The 22,891-nt window shown below is 40.0% G+C and overlaps 1 long non-coding RNA gene across 2 annotated transcripts; it reads right to left on the minus strand.

The window, feature by feature from the left end:
- Nucleotides 1–8,315: 8,315 nt before the first annotated feature.
- On the minus strand, nucleotides 8,316–15,064 carry LOC137850301 (uncharacterized). 2 transcript variants are annotated; one of them, XR_011092450.1, is made up of 5 exons: nucleotides 14,868–15,064; nucleotides 12,054–12,099; nucleotides 11,543–11,632; nucleotides 11,239–11,303; nucleotides 8,316–9,415 (listed from the first exon to the last, which is right to left on the minus strand). It is a non-coding gene; the product is annotated as an uncharacterized lncRNA (long non-coding RNA). The 2 variants fall into 2 exon arrangements; XR_011092449.1 differs by lacking the exon at nucleotides 11,239–11,303.
- Between the last annotated feature and the right edge of the window lie 7,827 nt (nucleotides 15,065–22,891).

Here is a 22,891-nt window from a genome sequence, read left to right on the forward strand (position 1 = left end):
TGCTATCATTTCTTTCCATTGACATAATCTAAGCTTGTTATCTTGATATTTAGTTGGGAACTGCTGGGTTTCCTGTGAGAGATTTTTCCTCCCATGAAAACTTACTGAGCTAGAAGAAGAGACAGACTAAGTGTATAAAGTTTTCAAAGTTGTGCTCAGGTGCTGTGATGTCTAGGCAGCTTGAGATCACTTTACCATCAATATTAGAATTCAGGATATTAAATATACATTCCCCTCTTGCTCTCCTGCTGTCCTATATGATGACAGCTATAACAAATGTTAGCAAAGAGGGGGACTATGTGAGTCTTCTGCCACTATATTTCTTTTGGTAAATGAGTGCTTTTCTAAGAATAGCAACAAGGGCCTTAATACAGCACTGCATATTTGTTGATTCTCACTTCTCCTCAGGTAAAACTCACCCTGTAGCTTTTCTTTCATAGCAGCTATCAATCACACTATTTTTCCTGCTCTGAAATGGTGTTCTGAGCTGCACTTGAATAACTGCTGCCTTTGCATGATCTTCTGGGAACTTCCTTAACATGTATTTCTTAGGGTTATGTTATTCAGAGTACAGAGTTACCTTGCAAAAGTGATTGATTACTCTTGATGATTATCCCTGAGAGCAGAAAACTAGCCCGACCCCTCAGGACCACATTCTGTGTTTGAACCTAGTCTTCATTTAACATTAGCAGATGCAAGTCTGCTAATGTAGTAGGTTTACATGGCAAGACTTTGGTAGTGGAGGGCTGCAGGGATGGCCTCTGTGAGAAGAATCCAGAAGCTGCCCCATGTTAGATAAGAGCCAGTTTCAGCTGACTCCAAAGGGACCTACCACTGGCCAGAGCCATACCAATAAGCAATGTTGTTTGTGCCTCTGGGAGAGCAGGTTGGAGAAAAGGGAAAAAAAAAAAAAAAAAAAAAAAAGATGCACAACAGCAGCTGGGAGAGAGGAATAAGAAAATGTGAAAGAAGCAGCCCTGCAGACCACAGGGTCAGTGCAGCAGGAGGGCAGGAGGAGCTCCAGGCAGGCAGCAGCAGTTCCCCTGCGGCCTGTGCAGGGAGAGGCCCCTGGTGGAGCAGGCTGTCCCCCTGCAGCCCATGGGTCCCACACGGAGCAGATCTCCACGCTGCAGCCCCCCCATGGGTGGAGGAGCCCCCGGTGGAGCAGGTGGCTGTGGCCTGAGAGGAGGCTGCGGCCCATGGAGAGCCCCTGCAGGAGCAGGCCCCGGGCCGGAGCTGCAGCCCTTGGAGAGGAGCCCACGCAGGAGCAGGAGGCCTGGGGGGAGCTGCCGCCCATGGGGGACCTGTGCTGGAGCAGTTTGCTCCTGGGGCATGGACACCGTTGTATAGAGCCGTGTGGGAGCAGTTCCTGAAGAGCTGCTGCCTGTGGGCAGCCCCCGCAGGCTCAGTTCGGGAAGGACGACATCCCATCCGACGGGGGGAGCAGGGGCAGAGAGGGACTGTGAGGGAGCGGCAGAGATGAAGCCTTAGGGACTGACCATAGCCCCCTTCCCTGTTCCCTTGTGCTGCTAGGGGGGAGGAGGTGGAAGAGGGTGGATGGGGTGAAGGTATTTTTAGTTTATTTGTTTTTCACTTCTCTACCTCATTAGTAATAGGCAGTAAATTTCTCTAATCTCCCTGTGATGGGCCTATTTTGCCCATGAAAATAGTTGTTGAGCAATCTCCTTGTCCTTCTCAAACCCTGAGCCCTTTCACTTTGAGGAGGGGGATGTGAGAGCAGTTGTGGAGCTTAGCTGTCCACCTGAGTAAAACCACCACAGCTAAAGACCACTAGTGCTTAGTCTGGCCTTAACAGCTTTTCTGATTAGGAAAAGGGGAAATAGGAATTCTGGAATAAAAGCTGAAATTGTTTTTCGTTGTTGTAACATCTTTTGAATGTACTGTTCAGCCTGATTGCAGCACTGAAGATGCATGTGTTTTTATACATGTCTATTCCCTTTTCATCCTATTTCACATTAACCCTTTGTATGTAAGATCATTTTAGTTACATGCCACCTTCTGCTGAATCCCTCTCTCCAAATTTCAGTCTGTTTTCAATCAGGTTCAAACATTCTTCTCCACTGCCTTCTCTCTCCTGCAATTAGTTGCAAAGAGCCTCGCCTCTACAAGTATCATGTGGAGTCTCCTTTTAGTTTTCTAAAAATTTTGGTTCGAGGCTTGTTTCTGAAAGCTTTCAATACCTCTGCTTACAGACTCCATTTTGTAGGAATATCTCTCTAGTGTCTGGCTTTATAAAGCAAAGGAGTTACGGCACAGAAACTAAGGAAATTCCTTTTATTTTATTTTTTTTCTTATTTCCTATTCAAGTGGTTGCTGAATTCAGTTATGGTTGCCTACATGGGAATAGTTTACTTTCTGCTACTATTTAGAAAGCAACGTTTGCTTTTCAGGCTTCTTTTTATCTTCAACCTTTTGTTCTCTTCCAGCAGCTGTTAAATTTATAAAGTTTAAGGTGACACGGGAAAAAATAAATTTGATTTCTTGCCCATGTGTACCAAAAAAAAAAACCCAAACACCTCTATCTGGGCAAAGGAAGAAGTGAACCATTAGGCACAAATACTAATTATGATAACAAAAAACTGAGTATAGAATAGTCTTTGTTCTGCATACCTGATGAGAATAGGACAAATTAATATTCTGTATATATACTGTCAAATTAAATTCCTGCCTTGTAGCTACAGTCTTGGACAGGTCTGCCTCGAGGATCTGAGCAGTAAATCAGTCTCTGTATGGAAAATAGCCAAAAAGAAAATGTATATATAGCACATATTGCAAGAATGACTGTACTCCAGCTTGCACAGAAACAGCTTCCTCCCTAAAGAATCAATATTACTAAAGAGCAGGAAAGGAACAACTGGCAATGGCTGGCTTGTCCAACTGTGATTCTGATGGGAGAATTTGTATTTCTTAAGTCAAAAATCCAATGTCTTTGTGACTGCACAGGGTTTAGGACTCAGTTTGATAAGTGATGCTTCAACTTGATTTGTAATGAATTGCTATTACTTTTGGAAAAATCACAAACATTTTCTCTTTAGAAAAGCATGCTGCAGAGTCTTGGTTGGGAGGTGGAAATGCTGTGAGTTTTTTTCTAAAAGAGTCTGAAATTAACATTGCTGAAATGAAAAGGAGATACTGCTGTACAACAAAGCTTGTTTGTTATACCGTGTAGCACATGAGCCTTGATTCCAATTCTGTCCCTGCAGTTAGATTTTCTTTGCATTTTGTGATTGGATTCTGCAAGCATTAATAAAGCTCAAGGAGAATGTTATCTGGATGTGCAATATCACAAGTGAAAAACAGGCCCGTCAAGCCTTGCTTTGAAATACTCTTTTGTTGGTCACTTCACACTCCTCTTTTATGGTGCCTGTATTTTCTGCACCGGAAGCATGACACAATGCTCTCTTTCTCTGGGTCCCAGACTCTGTGTGCCTCATTCAGCTCAGTGGCACACCTGAGGCTGGAGGACAGGACACCTGAGAAGCAGAGCTGGTAAAGCTCCTCTGAAAGAAGGTAAACGGCACGCGGTGTGGCAGCAGCGCTGTGCCCTCAGAAGCACGTTCGTTGCTGGCCTCATGTGCTCTCATTTCCTCCTGACTTGGATCCAGGCTGTATCAAATGATCTTATGTATCTGCAGCACTGGGATTCAGGTAGCTTTTGAAACCTGAATTATTTTTTTCAGCAGTGATGATGGTAGGCCACAATGAATTTGTTTGAACTCTGAAGTTAAAAGCAGCAGCTCAAAGTAGATTGACCCCTTATGCTGTTTTGAAGCTGTTAAATTGGCTCTGTCCTCTGAGGCATCCCATGTCCCACCTCAGCTGCATTTAAAATACTGCTGCAAGTGACTGGATACTGTCTGAAAATGGGTACAAATACAGCAAGAGGGGACTTCCTTGGCTGGAGCCTTTTTGAGGAGCTGAGAGGCAAAACTGTTTTATTTCTGTCTTCAAATCCAATTTCTGGATTAAACAAATGCTTTGCAGCTTGATCAACTGTTTGCGTGCTGTGCTCAAACAAAATGTATCGCATGCTTTGAAATACAGAACCTGCTTTCATGTTGTTTTTGTGGCATTTACAGCCAGGTGAAGCTGATGCCTCTTCCCTGAAGTGGTCTGGGAAGGACTCAGCAGCTCAGCTAGGAGGGAGGAGAGGTGGTACATCTCTGAGCTGCCATGGAGGCAGGGCTGCCAGCTGGCCCAGCATGTCATGTGGGGTGCAGGAGAGATGTGTTGTACACATCTTGCTGAGTGTCAGCTCCTTCCCATGTAATGCAGGAATAGGAGACATGAATTTCCATTTCACAAGACTCAAAATCAGCATTTTTTAATGTTTTTGATATTTCAGTCTCAACTTCAGTATTCAACACATCTATTTCAATAAAATCTAAACTTTCATGAGCATTTTTAACATGAAATCTGGAGAAGGTAGGAACCAAATGAACCCCACTAGCACACTTTGAGCCCTCAGTCTGTCTTACTAACTTCAGCTTGCTTTCCTCTCTGAGAATTACATTTTGTCCTTGTCTTTGTCCTTTTGCGCTTTTGTCTGCTACATACGAGGTTTTTATGAAGCAAGCTGTACTAGAGACAGATTCCTGCAGTCTGTGTTCCCATTATCAGCTTTAGTCAGAACAAGTTTGCTGGTGCAGAAGTGAAGAAGAAATTTGGTTTTATCAGGATACCCACATGCTGCATATAAAACACCCAGAGTAGTTTTCAGCAAACCTTCCTATAGGGTCTGCACTATTAGAAACAGGAAACCACAGTACCATATAGCCAGAGATCCAGTCTCGAGGCATTTAATAAGGTTTCATTCTCATAATGCTGATGCAAAATGGTGTTGTAGGGATCATAGTTAAAGTCTGTTGTGTTCAGTCTAGGGGTCGTGTTTGTTTCTAGTCAGCTACTGAGGATAGCAATGTAGGGCTCTTCATCCCAAGACAGTGAAACCTTAGAACTTGAAAAAAAAAAAGTTTACAATTTCCAGTTGCCTAATGCATGAAATAGAACTTGTTTTAATCCCCATTTCTTTTTCCCCTGCCGATTCCTTCTTGGCTGACACTTAGAATCATAGAATATCCTGAGTTGGAAGGCACCCTTAAGGATCATCAAGTCCAACTCTTGACACCGCACAGGTCTATCCAAAAGTTCAGACCATGTGACTAAGAGCACAGTCCAATCTCTTCTTAAATTCAGACAGGCTCGGTGCAGTGACCACTTCCCTGGGGAGCCTGTTCCAGTGTGCAGCCACCCTCTCTGTGAAGAACCCCCTCCTGATGTCAAGCCTAAATTTCCATCTAAACTTGCCATCCTTCAGCCTGCCTGTGCTTGCTCTCATTGCCAATTCTTGCCTAGGTATAGCCCATGTGTCTGTCAGAACAAGACCTGAAGGACATTTTGTATGGAGCAAATTAAATCTGAACAATAGACTAAAGCAGTGTTTTCAGATGCCTCAATGTCTTCCACCTCCCTGTGTACAGAATGCCCTCAGGTATAGTACTGCACACAAATTTCAAAAGTTAACAAGATGGCTATTCCAAACTGATGAGCATCTTCTGGGAGTTTGCCAAAGACACAAGTGACAACTAGATGCCCAAATGCCTCTGAATCTCATGAAAAAAGAAAACATCAGCATGATGCAGTCTACTGGAGTAGTGCTAGGTCCAACTTTACTGCTGACCACAGGGATGCTTGGACTAATGAGTGCTCAGGAAAAGAAGGGAAAAGGAAACAAGACAACAAAGTGGGGGATGTGGCCAAGCCTCTCTATCGTTATTTTTAATTATTATAATGAATCAGCCCATGCTGAGAATTGTCCTATGCAAAGAGATTTGCATTTGCAAGAGAAAGTAAAACTGTTTTGGGGGAAAGGCAACTCTAGGTTTGCAGGGGAGTCAGGGCAAACTCCCTGGTACAGAAGTGCACTGCACCTTTTGAGACGGCAGGAGGTACTTGAAAAACCTAGGTGAAAACTGCAAATTAGAAGGGAAAAAGAGCTTACAGCAACTCTAGGGCTCATGTGCTGAGTGCTACTCATTGAAGATTGTGTTTGATGAAATTTGCATGAAATATCCTTTTTCCCTTTATAATTACAGAGCTGGCATAATGATTCAAGAATATCCACAGACTATTCATAAAGTGAATTTTGTGAAGGGAAAGCTATGAACTGTATTTGATTTGTTTAATTTATTTGACAAGCTTTGAGTCTGACCCAGCTTGGAGGCAAAGATATGCTGGAAGGAAAAGAGAGCACAAGGCCTTTATCTTCACTGAATTATTTCTGCTGGCAAAGAAATCCTTTAGCTCTTCAATTATTTCAGTCCCAACCCAATGTTTGTTTCCTATTACCCAGACCTGGATCATCTGACCTGTCATGGTTGTTTTTCTCTCTTCAGCCTAATGCTAAAAATGAGAAGCTCGGTTCCCCTCCTTACCCGACAGCCTGCTGATGAGCCGTGTTTTGACAGGAAGTTTTGGAGCTACACAGAATTGCCATAAAATCCAATTTCCGGGGGAAAATGATCACTGCTGACAGCTAGGGCACGAACTGGAAATAGGTCTTCCAGGCTGATGTGTTTTGGGACAGTGCTGTTGCTATTAAAAATAAGAGTAGCATAAGACCACAGCACACAGAGAGGGTGTGAAAACCCAGCATAAACAGACAGATAGAAAGAGACAGTGGTGGCCAGTCCTTGGCCCACGGGCAGCCTCTCTCCCCTGAAATGACTCGCTGGCACTATTTGGAGTCAAAGAAAATAAAAAAGTTTGAGTCACGACCTTCTGCTCCGACAGAAATAGCAGTTTGCTGCAACTCCTTGCTTTTTCTGGGCTTATTTATCCTGGAAGAGTTGAGACGCCATGATAGTTGATGTAAAGATTTCTTCTGCTCACTGATTCGTTCTCTTAGAAAATGTAAAATGTGTGTATTGCCTAGTGAATAAATAGGATTCACCAGCTGTGCTAAGCCTACTGGACCACGTTTGAATACAATCACAGAAACAGCTGTCCATCTTAAAAGAGTTAGAGTAGAATCACACAGTCAAGCAACCAAAAGCCTTGGAACATTAATTATGCCCGAAGTGATACTTAACCTTTGTTCAGTCAATATGTGTGTTTTCTATACCAGGGTATAATCTTTAGTTACATGCTACACCAAATTACTTCTAACAGCAAGGCTCTCAATATCTTTATTCTCCCTCAGTCAATGGATTTTTTGAGACTATAGCTTTTTTTTCCAGGAAGAATTTTGGTGCCTGTAGTTAGCTGTTGAGAGAGTAAAGTGTCACTTCTGCAGCACAGTTCATGCTTTTAAGCTTTTTATAATGTACTTGTGAAAAAATAAATAAATAACTAAATAAAAAATCTTAACAATGAGTTGCAGCCATAGCAAGGCAAGTAAAGTAAGCCTGGTAGCTCTGGTTCAGCTGGTTGTTAAAAAATTCATGATGGCATTGATGACAACCATGCGCACGGTTACTCTGTTCTTGTTGAAGTAGTCTTCTGTTTCCTGGCTGTTTGGCACCACAGAGGTGCCTGTATGACTGAAATGCACATGTGTGTGTGTGCCGGTTTGGCTGGACTACATGCCATTTGCTTTATGTTGGAGAAAGTGGGAATGAAAAATCATTATAAAACCTACAGCATCAATATACAGTTTATTAATATTTGGGGTGATTTGCTCTTATGGATTTACATTACTTTTCTTCCAGTTCATTTTTGTTGTTCCTACTCCCCTAATTTTCCTTCTTACTTTTCTTTTATTCATAAGTACTAATTAAGTGTGCCTATGAGCTGTAACGCTTTCCTAATGAACAAGCCATGGGCTTTGTGAAAGCACCTCAAAAGACACGAGAAGAACTGCTGCCAGCTGAGCCGAACCCAGCACATCTGGTGTCAGTCAGATGGGGAGAAGAGGAGCTCTGTTTAATAGCCTTTTTTAAGAATCGTCAGTGCTGGGGGTTAAAAGAAAGCCTGCAAGCAGTGAGAGCATCAGTGCTTGGCTGCAGCAGCAGCGTGGGGTGAGTCTCTTGCTGTGAGCTGCATAGGTGAAACCACTGAGGCTCTGCAGACTTTGGGTCTTGCCTGAAAATACACCACTTCCAAGAAAAGAGAGTAATGTCTGAGGGCAGAGCGAAAGGAAAACGTTGCAAGGAACAGCCAGCACAGCAGGAACATGTGGAGTTAGTGTAATTGGAGGTGTGTGTGAGTGCCTTCAGATGAAGGAGCATTTAAATGGAGAGGAAAGATTAGTCCTTTTCTAGGAAAAAGCACAACAGGAGAAATGGGTTGGCTCACTGCCTCCGCAATGACAGCAAATAAGATGGCTCTGTATTTCCATCCCTTCTTTTATAAGCAGAGTCAAAAACAAAATTACATCATGCTCTTCAGAGTTTTCACATTCTGCAACATAATAGCTAGAAAATGGCACTGGTAAGAAATCATTTCGTTCACAGTTTCCTTATTTTTCACACATTTTAAATGAAAGACCCCATGTCAAACTGCCCTTACAATATTAACATAAATATAAGTAATGGGAAAGAGAGAATAGAAATCGACTTCCATCTGGAGGAATTAAAATCTTTTAATAGAATGCCAAATGAAATCGTTGTTATGAATAATTCTGTAACAGGGAGTAAAAGAAAGGCTGTTTGATTTACAGAACTTCTTGCTTATCATTAATGGCAAATGAAGCAAATACAGTTTTATTGCATGAAGGAACAATCTTCAACTGGCTTGAACTATTACGCACTCCACTTAGCCCAGAGGCTAAATCAGACATGCCGCAAGAATGAATGTTATGTAAAATAGGCACAGGTTGAGAGAAAGCTGCAAGAAGGAAGCTGCACAGGGGCTGAAAAATGCCTTTCATAAATTTCCCTATTCCACCTTGCCCAAAGAAGAGGGCCTGGAGGAAACCCAGCAGCATTACTTCACAGGTAGAGCCTTGTGTCTGGCAAGCAGCAGCTGTGGCAAGCTGCAGCAAAGAGGGAAGGGGATACTGGTGGGGTACAAGGGAGCACCAGGAGCCCACCATCCTCTCTGGCTGCCAGACTGGTGTCTGACTTGGTCCACCTCCACACTTGTTGAAATCACAGTAATTCTTCCTGTGGAAAGGCAAGTTTGCTAAACACAAAGAATGAATGAAAAACACTGCTTTCAAGCACAGAGCAGCATGTCACACATTCCTCTCACCATCTGAGTGTATCCGATAGCATATGCAACACACGTTTCCCTTCTGTGGTTTCAGAATGGCTTTTCCTCAGTTAAATCCACCTTGTGAAAACATGACAAGTATGAATCTTTCATGATTCTTCCATGCTTCTTTGGACTTCACACAACAGTCTTCTTCTTCAGGACATGAAGCAAAAGCAGTACTGCTGTTCCTCAAAATGTTCTTTTATTTGTTAGTATAAATAGACAAAAAGCAAAGCAATAAATTTATTTTTAGAATAGCTTCCACCAAAGGGGTCTTCATGCCAAAGAAAAAAGGTTGATAGTTAAAAGATGTGGTTAATAGAATGTGTGTTCACACCAAAAAGTACATGGTGACTTTCTGCTTGATTTCTAGGCTGAGCTGCAAAAGCCAGCATTAAAACTGGTATAGAAAAGAAAACACACAGTGAGGAATTTCTAGTCAGGAGAACCTGACTGCCAGCCTCATGATTACATTTGTAGCCTGTAGGGTTTTGTTTGTTTGTTTTGTTTTCTTTCTAAACCATCTTTAAGAATAAGAAATATACAAACACTTTTATAAAAAATAAAATAAGGGGAAAAATGACCACAGGAATAAAAACCTAGCACCACAAAAATAGCAACAACAATAATAAAAGTAAATTAGGCTGAGCACAGTGAAGTGTGCACAAAAGCCCAGGCTTTGAAAGTAAACTTAGTTAAAAACAAAACCTGTATCTTTACTTTTCAAACTGTTCTACCCTTGGCTTTCTTGACTTGTACAACTTGCACTTGTGAGACATGATGTACTCAACAGCTATTGCTGTTATATGTTCTTATTTAAGAGGACTTGATATTCTAAGGTATAAAAATTCTAATGTTCCTGCTGGAGTCTCAAATAATTTAATAATTTTGCAGTTTAATTATTGAAATAATTTTGTTGCACATTCAGCAGTGTGTAGGTGATGTGAAGGTTGTGATATGTGTATTCTCAGTGGTAGAGGAAGCATAAACAGTCATAAGACATGTTGGCTCCTCCACACATAGCAATTATGGGGAGAGAGGTTTTTTGGAAGGCTAAAAGCCCAAAGAGAGTTTTAGTTCCTTGCAGTGGGTATGTACACAGCTACCAAAACCTGGACAGTGTAGATCTGTGCAAACCAACTGAACTGAAACCAGTTGGGGATATTTGTCTTCCCTTTGAATAGGGCCTGATTGTTTAGTCTAACCATACATTTCAAGGGAAAAACCTGGTGCCCCTGTGATTGTGATCTAAGATCCCAATGGACAAGAATCCAAATGGGAAGTCCTGACTCAAGTTCCTTTCTCCATCCTTATAGCTCAAGCCTTAGAACATCCTAGGACTGAGGCTTCTAAATCCCTCTGAAAAATCCTCTTTTTATAATCTAATTAAAGGTCTTTTTTTTTTTTTTTTTTTTTTTTTTTTTAAACAAAATTCCTGTTTTATATTAAGATAGGAACTGAGATGCCCCAAATTTCCTCTCTGCAGTAGGATAATAGGAATTTATTTCACTCATATTTTTGCATGCAAAGGGCAGCACCTTCAAAGCATACTGTTAGAGCCACCCTTCTCATGCCACCAGAAGATTACTCTATAGTCTGTTGGGTATAGCAGGAGTAAACTTTGACAGGTGGAAAAATTGTATTCAGATTTATACTATCCCAAGTATGTTTGCCCTGACTGTTGTCTTATTTACCACATCAAAAGGAAATGTCTTACTCTAATAGCCTTCTTTTTAGAAAGAGAAAAACCTATAATGGGTTTTTAAAGGCCCTGAGTTTTAGCAGGGAACTGATTGCAAATCCCAGGCAGAGACAGGAAGTTCAGCCAAGCAGAATGCTGGGTGGTGCTTTCTTCAAGGGCGTGCCACTTAACATGTGCCTCATTCTATGCTTTTTATTTATCATTTTAGTTTTTGTCTTCATGCTTCCCAGACATGCCACACACCAGTGTATACTCAACTAATAAACAGCACAGAAAACACTGTCTGTATGGGGAAATTGTGCACTACAATGAACACTTACAAGAAGATGGAAATACTAGTCACCTCAAGCACTTGCTGGCATAGGTGTTTGTTTACTATGAAAAGCTGTGGAAGAAAGTGACAGAATACAAAGATTCAAAACTTGATCTCTCACCATTTGCTGAGAGCAAGTTTCATGACTGCTTCATAGTTAACTGCATAAATTCTGGATAGATTGCTACAGCTGCAGTCTCCAGCACGAAGGCCAGGTATATGTGAAGTCCTGTACTAATACTGAGACTGCAGATGGAAAACAATCTGCAGTGTTATCTGCAGAACATCGCTTTGCCCAATATTAAGTGTACCTGTAGCAGTCTGTCTTGGTGTACATGCTGCCTTCCTGGCTTGTGCTTGTATCACACCCTCTTCTCTTCCCATCTCAATTCTTATTCTTTCTGTGGAAAAGAAACTCAGGTCAGATTCACGGGCAAAAGGAACATACAGTAGTTCCAGACAGTTCTCCAGTCTAGATGGTCAATCAAGGGTAGATTCCCCCATCTATCTCTGACAGAAGAAAAGGAAGAGCTGTGATGGAAAACAGACAGTGTGCTGGGAACAGGAATATGTGATGTCCAATCTGTTTTTAGGCAGTAGGAATCCATGCACAGACATAAATTATCAGAGAGAGAAAAAACCTCAACATCAATGCCATGTTCAATGCGTGGGAGAGCCTCAATGCCAGCTCAAATATAGCACAGCAAGCAGATGTCTTTACTACACCAAGCATACTTAGACTTCCCTGAATTTGCAACGACAGCCTAGAATTACAGTCTTTTTCATTCAAAAATCATAACAAAAATCTATGTTGCCACTCACCTTTTATGTAAGCAAAGGAGGCTATAACACACCCACAATGAGAGATCTGCAGAAAACACAAAAGAACAGGACAAATAAAGGAGGAAGGGGGAAATTTCCATTCCTCCTCTTGAAGCGGGGCTTCTTTATGTGAACGGATGCAAAATTCATTGTAGCCAAACCTAGGAGGTGTACACCAGAAGAGTAAGCTATAAGACACGTGACTAACTGCATAGACCTTCAGATTTCAAGGGTAATGGTCAATCATTTGAAGTCTGCCTGATAGTTGGCCATGACTGGTTAATACTGGGGCTAATACTGTTTAGTGTCTTTGCCTGGACAATGTGGCAGAATCCACCATCAAAAAGACAGTGGACTACATGAAATGAGAATAGCAGTTGACATGCTTAAGGGCAGAGCTGCTATTCAAAGAGATTTCAACAAGCTGGAAGAATGGACTGGCAGGAACCTCTTGAACTTTAACAGCAACCTATCTAGAGTCCTGCCTCTGGAATGAGATAACCCTATGCAACAACACAGACTATGCACCAGTTGGCTAGAAAGCACCTTTGCAAAAAAAGACCTCTGAGTTTTCTTGATGGACAAGAGTGGACAGCATGTCCTCATGGTGAAGAAGGTCAGCCTCAAAAGGGCAGAAAGTGCAGCCAGTAGGTCAAGGGAATGACTTTTCCTCTCTGTTTACTAGCTGTAGGGTTCCACCTGTCCTGATGGATTCAGTTTGGGGCTGCGAAGCACATGGAAGGCATTAACAAACAGGAACAAGTTCCCTAGAGGTCCCCAAGCTGTTTGGGCTGGAGCACTTGCCCCGTGAGAGGCTGAATGACCTGGGCTGGTTCAGCACGGAGGAGAAGCATCATGGGGGGCACTAATCGCTGCCTTCATCTGCCTCAAAGAAAAAGGTAGAGCCATACTCTTCTCATGATTATATATAAAAAGTGTCCTTTCCTAATAGGGTAAGAGGCAATAGACACAAGTTGTAATAACAACAACAAAAAATAAATGAATAAATAAATAATTGCATATATTGAAAAAAATATTCACAGTGAAGGCAGTTACACACCAGAGCTAGTTGCCCAGAGAGGCTGTAAAAGCTCCATCCTAAGAGATATTCAAAAGCAAACCAGAGGAGGCCCTGAGCAACTTGATCTAACTTCAAAGCTGGCCCTACTTTGAGACCTTCAGAGCTCTCTTACAACCTCATTTTTTTTTTTTCCTATGATTTTATGATTCAAAGGACCCAGGAGAGAAAGGAGTCAACATAAAACATGAATCCTTAATATAATGTTCAAAATTTTCCTCAGGAGAAGCAGTTTCTGGGAGGCAGACAGCTCCAGTGTCTATCTCCATGCCTGATGGCAGAAGGGTCCACACCTGTACCTCATGAGTTTAATACCAGCCCTACATATTCAGAGATAATTTCTGTTCCCAGCCTTCAAGTGCTAGTCTCCTGCCCATAAAAATCTCACAGTTGTAGATGTTGTTCCTGCAAATAGTTATTAGGAAAAGCTTTGGGTCTATATTAAGGTGACTGACTGTTATCCCCACATTAGCAGATATATAAGGATATCTTAAAACACGTGCTCAGTTTTACTGGAGAGATTTTCCCAGCCCATTTCACAATATTTGTATCTTTCAGCTGCAAGCTGTAAGCATCATGTCAAGTTTCTGGAAGATATTGCTCCATACCTATCCTTCTGGCTTTGAAACAATTCCCCAGAGTCACAGAAAATTGGTAGACAAAGAAATTAATATATGCATAGCAACAATTACTATGAATACAAAACAAGGCAGCAGGAGAAATAACTATCATATTTACTCCCTCTTAGCCCTCTGCATCTAACAGACATTGCAAGAGAGGTTGTTTAAACTGATGGTTTGGCATCAAGTTCTGTTGAAAATATATTGAACCTCACTGGATATGGCTACTGCAGACTTTTTTTTTCCCACTTTGCCTCATTTCATTACAATACAGATGGACTACCTGAATTGAAAACTTGATTTCATATAAAACCCTTTGATGATTTAACGTGAGAAGCTACCACTGAAGAACTCTTAGGAGCAAGACACTAACATAAATTCTTTATCGGGATGTTGTCATTAAAAACAACTCTCCTTCCTATTTTAAAGATGTATTGCTGGAAAACAACATTGAGGTATGACATGTTCCTGTTTTACAATGATCCTGAAGGTATAGAATTAGATTTTTCTGACAGATTTACTGTTTTTAATTAGAATCAAAACTGCAGACTAAAGTCACAGTTATAACAAAATCTTGAATGTGTATTAATATTTTAATAGTCATTTGAAGCAGTCTTTTTTGCCCAACAGAACAGGTCAGCACTGAATATTTGATTTCAAAATACAAATAAAACTAAAAATATTGACTTAAATATAAAATATAATGTGTATCAGCCAGGCACAGAGAGATGGGGGACAGCAGCAATTCTTATCTTTTTATTAGACTGTTAGCAACAAATATAAAGAATGCTGAGTGCCTGATGTGAGGCCTCTCGGATAATTTCTTTTTGTAATGTAAAAGAAAATCAATGATTAAGGTAGCATTTCCTGAATGGATTCTAAAACTACTTCATCTTTTTGATTAATCTCTCTGGCATAGACTGCAGTTTGCATTAAAAGGAAAATCAGATCTGAACTTACTAAGCCAAGAATACAGCCCTCTCCTAGTTACAACGTATGCTCTGTGTGCATCTACGGCCTGCATCACATGCTAGAGAGAGGAGAATAGTTCTGAGCTGCACTAGGAGCAATAGCCTACAGTTTCTTTCTCTTCTTGCCCACCATCACTTGACCCACCTCTTAAAGTGCACACACAGCTCTTGGTGAAATTCTTTTTGCCTGCTCCATTACATAGCCGTGCTCATTATCACACCTGACTGGAGCTGTGTTGACACAGTTGCCTCCCAGGGTTGCACCTTACTCCAGAGACCTGAAGCCACCAAAGCCGCAGCCGTGTGGCTCAGGACCACTGTGTTTTCCATCACCTTACAAGATACCCCATACACAACAGGAAAGCAGACTTCTCTTTCCTGTCCCTGTATTGAGACCAATAATTGTATTCAGGTGGAGCAGATTGCAGGAAGGCATCTGCATGTGATCTGGAGTTGGCAGGAGACGAATCATCACTGTTTGATTGTGGTTCATAAATTCCATTGCATCACTGAAAGGGGCTGCACCTAAGTTTTAGCTGGACTTGGGTTTAATTCAAAGTTAGTTCCAAAAAAAAAAAATAAAAAAGACATAATTTTTTATTCTGGTAGGTTAGTGAGCCCTCCAATACCTAAGGTTTTCTTCCTCTCAAAATGTTCACTGGTAATGTTTAAACTGTCCTGGCAAATTTGATAAACTTGACAGATCTCTATAGTGTCTCCAAGCACAGCATCTTTGCCACCACAATTATCTTTTGATATTTAACATAGAGATTAATTTATCAGGGAACATAGATGAAAATTAAAGGTATAAAGTTTAGAGCATCTAGAGCATCTTTTATGCATTCAGTTTTAAAAGCCTCAGGATAAGTGTTTATTTTGTCTTTTCAATACCTCCCTCTGCTCAGATGACATGCACATCAGTGTGATGCTTGGGTTTATAGATCCTGGGAACAGTGTGCCCTTCATCTAAGCTTTCTGTTGAGCTTGTCTGCCAGATCATGAACCAACACAGTCTTTCTTAGCTGGGATTAGCTCCCAGCACCCCTGTTTGACTGAGGTGCAGCAGCGCAGGGCAGCGAGTCTTGTGTTAGCAGAGACCAGGCAAACACCAGAACTGCATAGTGCTGGCTTTGCATCCCAGCTCATCATCTGCTGGCAAGAACAGCCAGCTGACATGGGCACAGCTTTCAGACTGAAAGCTGTCTGGCTGCACAGTGCCACATGGATGTGGATGTGTTGAGCTGGGCTGGTGCTAGCTGGGGTGCTTTTGAATAGACACTCCTGAGTTTAGGAGATCATCCAAGAAGGAGCAGCTGTGCTCAGTCAGGAGCTCAGTTTGGGCCACTCTTGACAAGTGGCAGTGTAAGTTGCTGTAAGTAATCCATTACCATCCTCGTTTGTCTTCTTCCCGTGTCTTCCTTGGGAGCACTGAAAAAGCCAAAGTTTACATAGCTCTGTTCCTCCTTGGCAATCTTCTTGTCCTTTTGGAAACTAATACTAAGTGAAGCACAAAAACTGCATGCTGCAGACACATTTCTTTATCTTTAAACTTTAACCTTTAAACTTTAAACTTTAAACTTTAACTTTGTCTGTTCATAAAATAAAGAATAGAGCAAATGGCAGTTTTACCTTCAGCCTCTCCCTCTGAAAATTGTACTACAAAGGCACACATATTTGTGTCAATTAAAGAACATACGGATGGTATGAAACAATACAGAAAATGACAGCACTTTACTGGGGTCTGTGCTAGCTTCAGAAGAACTTGCAGCCTGTTTCTAATAAGGACGTATTGTGCAGTGCCTGTAAAAGGATAGATGGGACAGACAGGGTTGGTCGGGAGCCTCATGAAAAAACAAAAAAAAAACTCACAGAGAGGAGACCAAGAAGCTTTCAATTCTGAACCCCTCTCTTCCATCAAAGGGCTTGGGCTTCATCGCCCTGAACCTATTTCAGATCCAGATGCCTGTGACAGTTTTTGCACAAGACATGCCAAAGACAAATATGCAATCATTTAAAGGCTGGAGCAGCTTCACAAGTAGAGAAATTCAAGTATTTCCTTTGGCCTAAGAGACAGTAACTGAAAGTCATATCTTCTACTTCCTGGTCCAATGTCCTTACTGTTGTCTTTCTTCTTCTTGTTTAATTAAACTTTAATTAGTCTGTTGAGAAAAGGATGCAGTTAACAAAAGAGATTACGAGCCTTTTTCTCTGCTCCCTTTGTAAGGGTGTCTCATAGTTTAGTGATCAGGTGGGATACGGAGATTCAATTTCCTCAGAGAAAGGAGGGGGTAGTCTAGAGGTTTAATGTGCTGGGTAACTCATCGCATTACAGATCTACTGAATATAAAATAGATAAGGTGCTATTTTGTACTGTTCCCAATCTGACTGGAGCATGACCTGAAGACAGATTGGGCAGAGTTTTGTAAATTTAAGCAGGGCTAAAAGCAGAGAGGTGTTGAAGTACTCAGGACTGTTAAGACTGAGGCATCTCTGAGAATGTCGAGAATCAATCAGCAGGCCCAAAGAAGTGAGAAATACAGGGCTGTTAAGCAGGAGCTGAATAAAATGTTAGTTCTCACAGTTGTATGTCCCTTGGTTCCACCCAAGCCTGATTTTCAGTGCTCAGGTTTATGACTGGACATAATTCATAGTCATTAACCACAGCTCCTTGAATAGAGTGAAATCTGAAGGCAATTTATGCCAGAGATGTGGCATACTGTGGAAAAGAAACTGAGCTGGAGTGATTTCTCCAGAGTCAGATGTTCTGTTATACCCTGGCCAGGTATGAACATTTGATAGGTTTGTTCAAGTCTACTGTGCAGGATCAGATTTCTCACTAAGACATCATATGGTAAGTGCTATAATATAATAAAGACAAACAAAAATGTCAACAATGGAAAATCATGCATAAGAGTATCTTTAAAAAAAGCACTCTGCTGTCTGCATGTTATCCTCACTTATTTTAGGGGTGAGGTTTGTGAGGAAGGCTGAGGACCCTCTGCGTTCTGGCAGAACAACTTTGCTTAATTAAAACAATATAATTCGGACCAACAGTCACAAATCAAAAAATAAATTGTATAAAAATAAACCAGATCACAAAACAAGAAGACAGGTTCATATTTTTCACCAAATCAGATTTTTATATCTTTATCTTCACCAGTGGCCTCTAATTTACCCATTTTATTTTTTTTTCTGCATTGCTGCTATGTGTGGTGACATCTAGATCACTTCATGAGCAATTTTCACATTGCACAGAGGAATAAACAGCTCCCAGAACATATCAGAGAGACACCTCCTCTGTATAATATTTTCATGGCAAAATTAATTCTTGCAAAAATAAATTGGGAAGGGAACCTCACAGAAAATATTGTGAAAACTGAACTGTTGTTATGTAATTTCTTAAACTATCTGCAAGGTTTTAAAATGTAAGTGTGTTTTCTAGATGAAGAATCTGCCATATTGGCCTAAAACAACTGACCAATGTCTTAGCCATTGCTTTGACTTTGTAGAAGTTATTTTCTTCTTTTATTGGAATTTCTTAATCAGTTATTGAAGGAATAAAAGCTATTTCTAAGTTACTCACCACATCTCAGGATTTTGGGTGGTCTTAGAGGGAATAAGTTTGTTCTCAAGTAATGTATAGTCATACCAACACAAAATATATTTGGATATCACTTCCATAAAGTGGGATAAATGGGATCAGAAAACTTTATAAGCAAAATCAAACATTTTCCAGTCTGATCACCAGATTGTCAAACTCCTAAACAACTTTGGTACAAAGAAATGCAGATAACATTTGTGATCCTTTTGTGACTACCAAGAATGATAGGGTGGAAATCATATTTCTAAGGCCCTTAGATAATTATGGAAGGTTTGAATCTGTCCAGAAGCTGTAAGACTAAGTTCTCTTACAACAGAAGCATGTAATCATATATGAAGCAGCTCCTGAACCTCTTCAGCTTATAACATAGCATTCTCATAGATCCCAGAAGAAGCTTTGATTCAGCTGTGTAGGCTGAGACTAAAGAGCTACACACATGGTTCACTTATTGTCACAGAGTAGGTGGTGTGACCAAGAGAGGTGGTGGTAGGCAGGCAGGCATAGTAACCAACCATTTCAATTTAATCTGCCTTTGTGTGTGCAAATCTACACCCACAGCTATATAGTCAAGTGGAAAAGAAGACAATTTGCACTTTAGAGTGCAATCCTTACAGTTTCTTCCCATATGGTAGGATGTGCTTTAGCACCATGCAAGACCTGATGGCAACAGAGGAGGAGAAAGCCCTCCATCACTCCTGTGTAACTGGCTGGTTGCTCTTACAGTGAGTTAAATCAGCATGCAGGCCGGGTTGCATCTACTCTGGTACATCATGACATAAACTCACTAATTAAAAAAAAATCAAGGGGCATTATTTATAGAACTGATCTAATGGAAAACTTTTTTCCTAAACTTGTGGTTAATCACTCTTGTACTCCCACTATGTGTACCAGCTCTGCAAGATGAATTTTTGTTAAAAATCACATCCCTGTCCAGCCAGAGATACGTTCATCTCTTCTGCTGTGATTTATTTTTACTGTTTAGTGTCAGTATTAAAGAAGCTTCTTAACACTTCTGGAGCAAGTGAAGATGTGATAAAGAGAATGGCATCTTTTCCCTAATAAGCTGTCATTACGTAAATAACTGCAAATGTTGTGCAACTATTGCTTTCATACAATTTAAGATACTGCAATATAGACATTATTTCAGCGTGTGATTTTTAAATCTTCCTCCAGCTTTTATAATGGTATCTGTCAGATTAAAATTTATAAATTCTATTTACTGTGAAGAAAACCATTCATTACACTCAATTGAAATGTTTAAATAATGTAGCCACTTTTCTGAAACTTTTCTAATTTACAAGTTATTTGTCTTTATTCATGAAGCCTGTAGATATGCAGGTAATTTTAATTTTTAAACCTTCAAACTCCATGAAAATGAGTCATTCCATACTCCCTTTTCTGTTTCCTCCAACAACTATTAGCTTCTTAAGAGAATCATCCTGATAAGAATATCTGATTATAGCACACAGAATATATTTCCAACATTTGTTTATGCCAATGTAGGGGAATTAAATTTTTAACTTATTAATATATGTCTAGTCCAAACATGACTAAGAAATGACACACATTTACACAGCCACAAGATATGTAAGGCATTTCCACTTTGACACAAGAAATATGCTCGAGAAAAGAATGCCATGAAAATACTAAATAAAAACGTGTGGATCCAGAAATTAGATGGTTACAGTCCTGTTGTGAAAGAGTGAGTTAGCCAGCGATGAAAACTTACCTTTGTGCTGACAGCTGCAAGTCAATACAAAACTAATATCCTTTTCTATTTTTTTGTTTTGTTTTGGAACTAAAGAGGCAAGGTTAAAATCTGTCTTTTGCTCTCTGGACCTTTAGAAATAACAGTTGTTACATGAGCTGGTTTCACCATAATCCTTGTGTTGTTAGAGCTCCTGGTAGGGGACTCTAGCACTCAAAGGGAAAGTAACCTACCTTCAGTCTACCTTCTGACATGTCCAGGGAGGGAAATCAAGTACAGCATTGCCAAAGTTGGGGACTTTTCCTTTACAGACTGCTTTGTCCTTTGAGAACTGAATACCTCTTCACATAAAAATAAAACAAAGTTCACTTTGCACTGCCTGAGGGGTGGTGAAGTATAGCAAAAATCTGTTTATATTGAATAAAATCAGAAGTCTGAATGTCAGCCTACTGGTTTAAAACACTATGCACATGGCAGAGGTGAAAATAATGTAGGCTGGAGGCTGATCTCTGCGAGGCAGCCAGATAATACTGGAACCTCACAGCTAAATTCCCTTCCCCTCCCCGCAGCCTGGCTACATGCAGACCACCAGGAGGGAGTGCCATAGCTGACTATATTCACTGTTGTCTTGAGACAAAGATACCATGTTTGCACCAAAAGTGCATCAGGTTCAATGCTGGCTGCCTAACATTGCCTGCTCCTTGCTGTTATTTTACTAAAGCAGATTTTTAGAGGAGCTACAGGACAAGCCCAAAACTCTTCTCACAGTGATGTAAATCCTATTGCCATTACTGGAGTATATTAAGGGGACATAACATATTTCCAGGAAATTTCCCAAGTGATAGCAGGGCTAAATGTTAAATAATCAGAATAGTTGTCAGACCCTTTTTGTTGTTGTTTTTGTTTTGTTTTGTTTTTAATTTCTGTTTCAGCTAAAATTCTTGTTCTATGATAAAAATTCACTTATCCTGCTTAACATGCTTAAGAATCACTCAGCAAAAGAAGGAAGGGGTGTGTCTGGTAAAGTTATTTTGCCATTTCAGCATTTGAACCTTTAGGATTTGAAGAGGGTTGGCTGAGAGAGAAGGTTAGTTTTTTTCCTCTTTTCACCTCAGTCCATAATTACAGTTGCTGCCAAAGACTGCATCAAAGACATTGCATCAAGAAGAGGAGATTGACTTTAAATTTCTATTTCCTCCAAGGTTTATAAACAAGATGTTTAAAAGAAGGAACTTTATTTTCACTTGATTTTCTTAAAATACACAAATTGTTTTCCTTTCAAAGAAACCACAGCGCTATTTATCATGAATGCTGTTTGTTTGTGTGAAGATCTACACAAACCCAAAGGTTATACTTTGGGGTGTCCAGATTACAACCATTGTTGGGAGTCTGCTGTAAGCAATTTGAGTAAGTGCAGAAGATGCTTGCTGGAGAGGTGAAGCTGTGTGGTGTTCTGGAGGGGTACTGATGGAAGTGAGAATCTGTTATGTGTTCTAGAAAAAGGTTGCAGATTATGAACTGGCAACATGTAAACAAGACAGCTTACTACAATACTATTGACTATAAGTCCAAATTTCTAGTAATAGCTTGGATTTTTTAATTTATTTATTTTTTAATATTAAAATAATATATTATTTATTTTTGATGTTTTTGATGCTGCGTTAAAAAAAAAAATCTAATTGAATCTAATTAAATAAAATGATGAAATATTTTAAAGAGATTTCAGTTATTCCACACCCTGGACAATCTTTTTTTTAACCTCATCATTATTTTCCAGTGGGCAGGGAAAGGAGAAAAGCTGTTTACATAAGGAAAAAACAACAACAACAACAACAAAAATGCAAACAAGTGATCAAAAAAACAAACAAACAAACAAAAAAAAACCAAACAACAACAACAGAGAGAGAGAGAAAAGCTCTTCATGTTAAAGGGCTTTTCTATTTTGTGTCTGGCTATTGATTAAAAAAAATAATTTTCACAATACTAACACTGAGAATAAGACTTGGGCGGCAATCCACAGTCTTGCTGTTTCCCAGATTAATGAGAGGGAGCAATATTTGGTCCTTAATCTAGACATACTTTGTATCATTCTTGTAAACCTGTGTTGAGTTTTGCGCTAATCTGTGATCTCCTCACTGCACCCCATCCCCCTAAAAAAGAAAAACACTTTTTGGATATGTGTAAAATATATCTGGATATATACACTTATATATAAAGTAAGTGAAAACATACCTTCAATTTTTATTTATATAAGTATTTAGTATATCCATGTACTTGCTCATACAGTCATTATTACAGTCTCTTGATAATGAAAGAATTAGGATCTTCTGATCATGAATGGAAGTTGCCAAATGAACCAAGAGGGTATCAGGAAATAAATTAGTATCTGGATAAACTTCGTGATTAAATGAATCTTACTAAAACACCAGATGTGAAAAAGACAAAAGGCTAATTGTCAGCACCAGTGATGCTAAGTGAATGTTTGACTTACTGATTATAATGAAACACTGCTGTTAGTGGGAGTTTTGTGAAAATTGTTTGTTCTTGAATTATTGTTCCACAGTAAAAATGCTGTTTAGGTGGCATATTTTATATGCAATTATTTTCTCTACTTATTGATATACAGATAATTTGGCCCTGGAAAATGTCTCTCATCACAAGCTGAGGTTTTGCACTATGCAAGTCGTTTTTCTATAAACAATATTGATTATACTAATAGTAGTTTTTAATTTTAAATATTAAAAAGCTCTACACAATGTCTAATTTGTGTCCATTAGTCATCATCTTGGATGCATGAACTTTCTTCTAATTGCCACTGAATGTCATTTCCAAGCTTAAAGGGTTTTATGAGCAGTAGGTC

The sequence above is a fragment of the Anas acuta genome, chromosome 1 (genome assembly GCF_963932015.1).
Source record: "Anas acuta chromosome 1, bAnaAcu1.1, whole genome shotgun sequence".
Taxonomy (NCBI): Eukaryota; Metazoa; Chordata; class Aves; order Anseriformes; family Anatidae; genus Anas; species Anas acuta.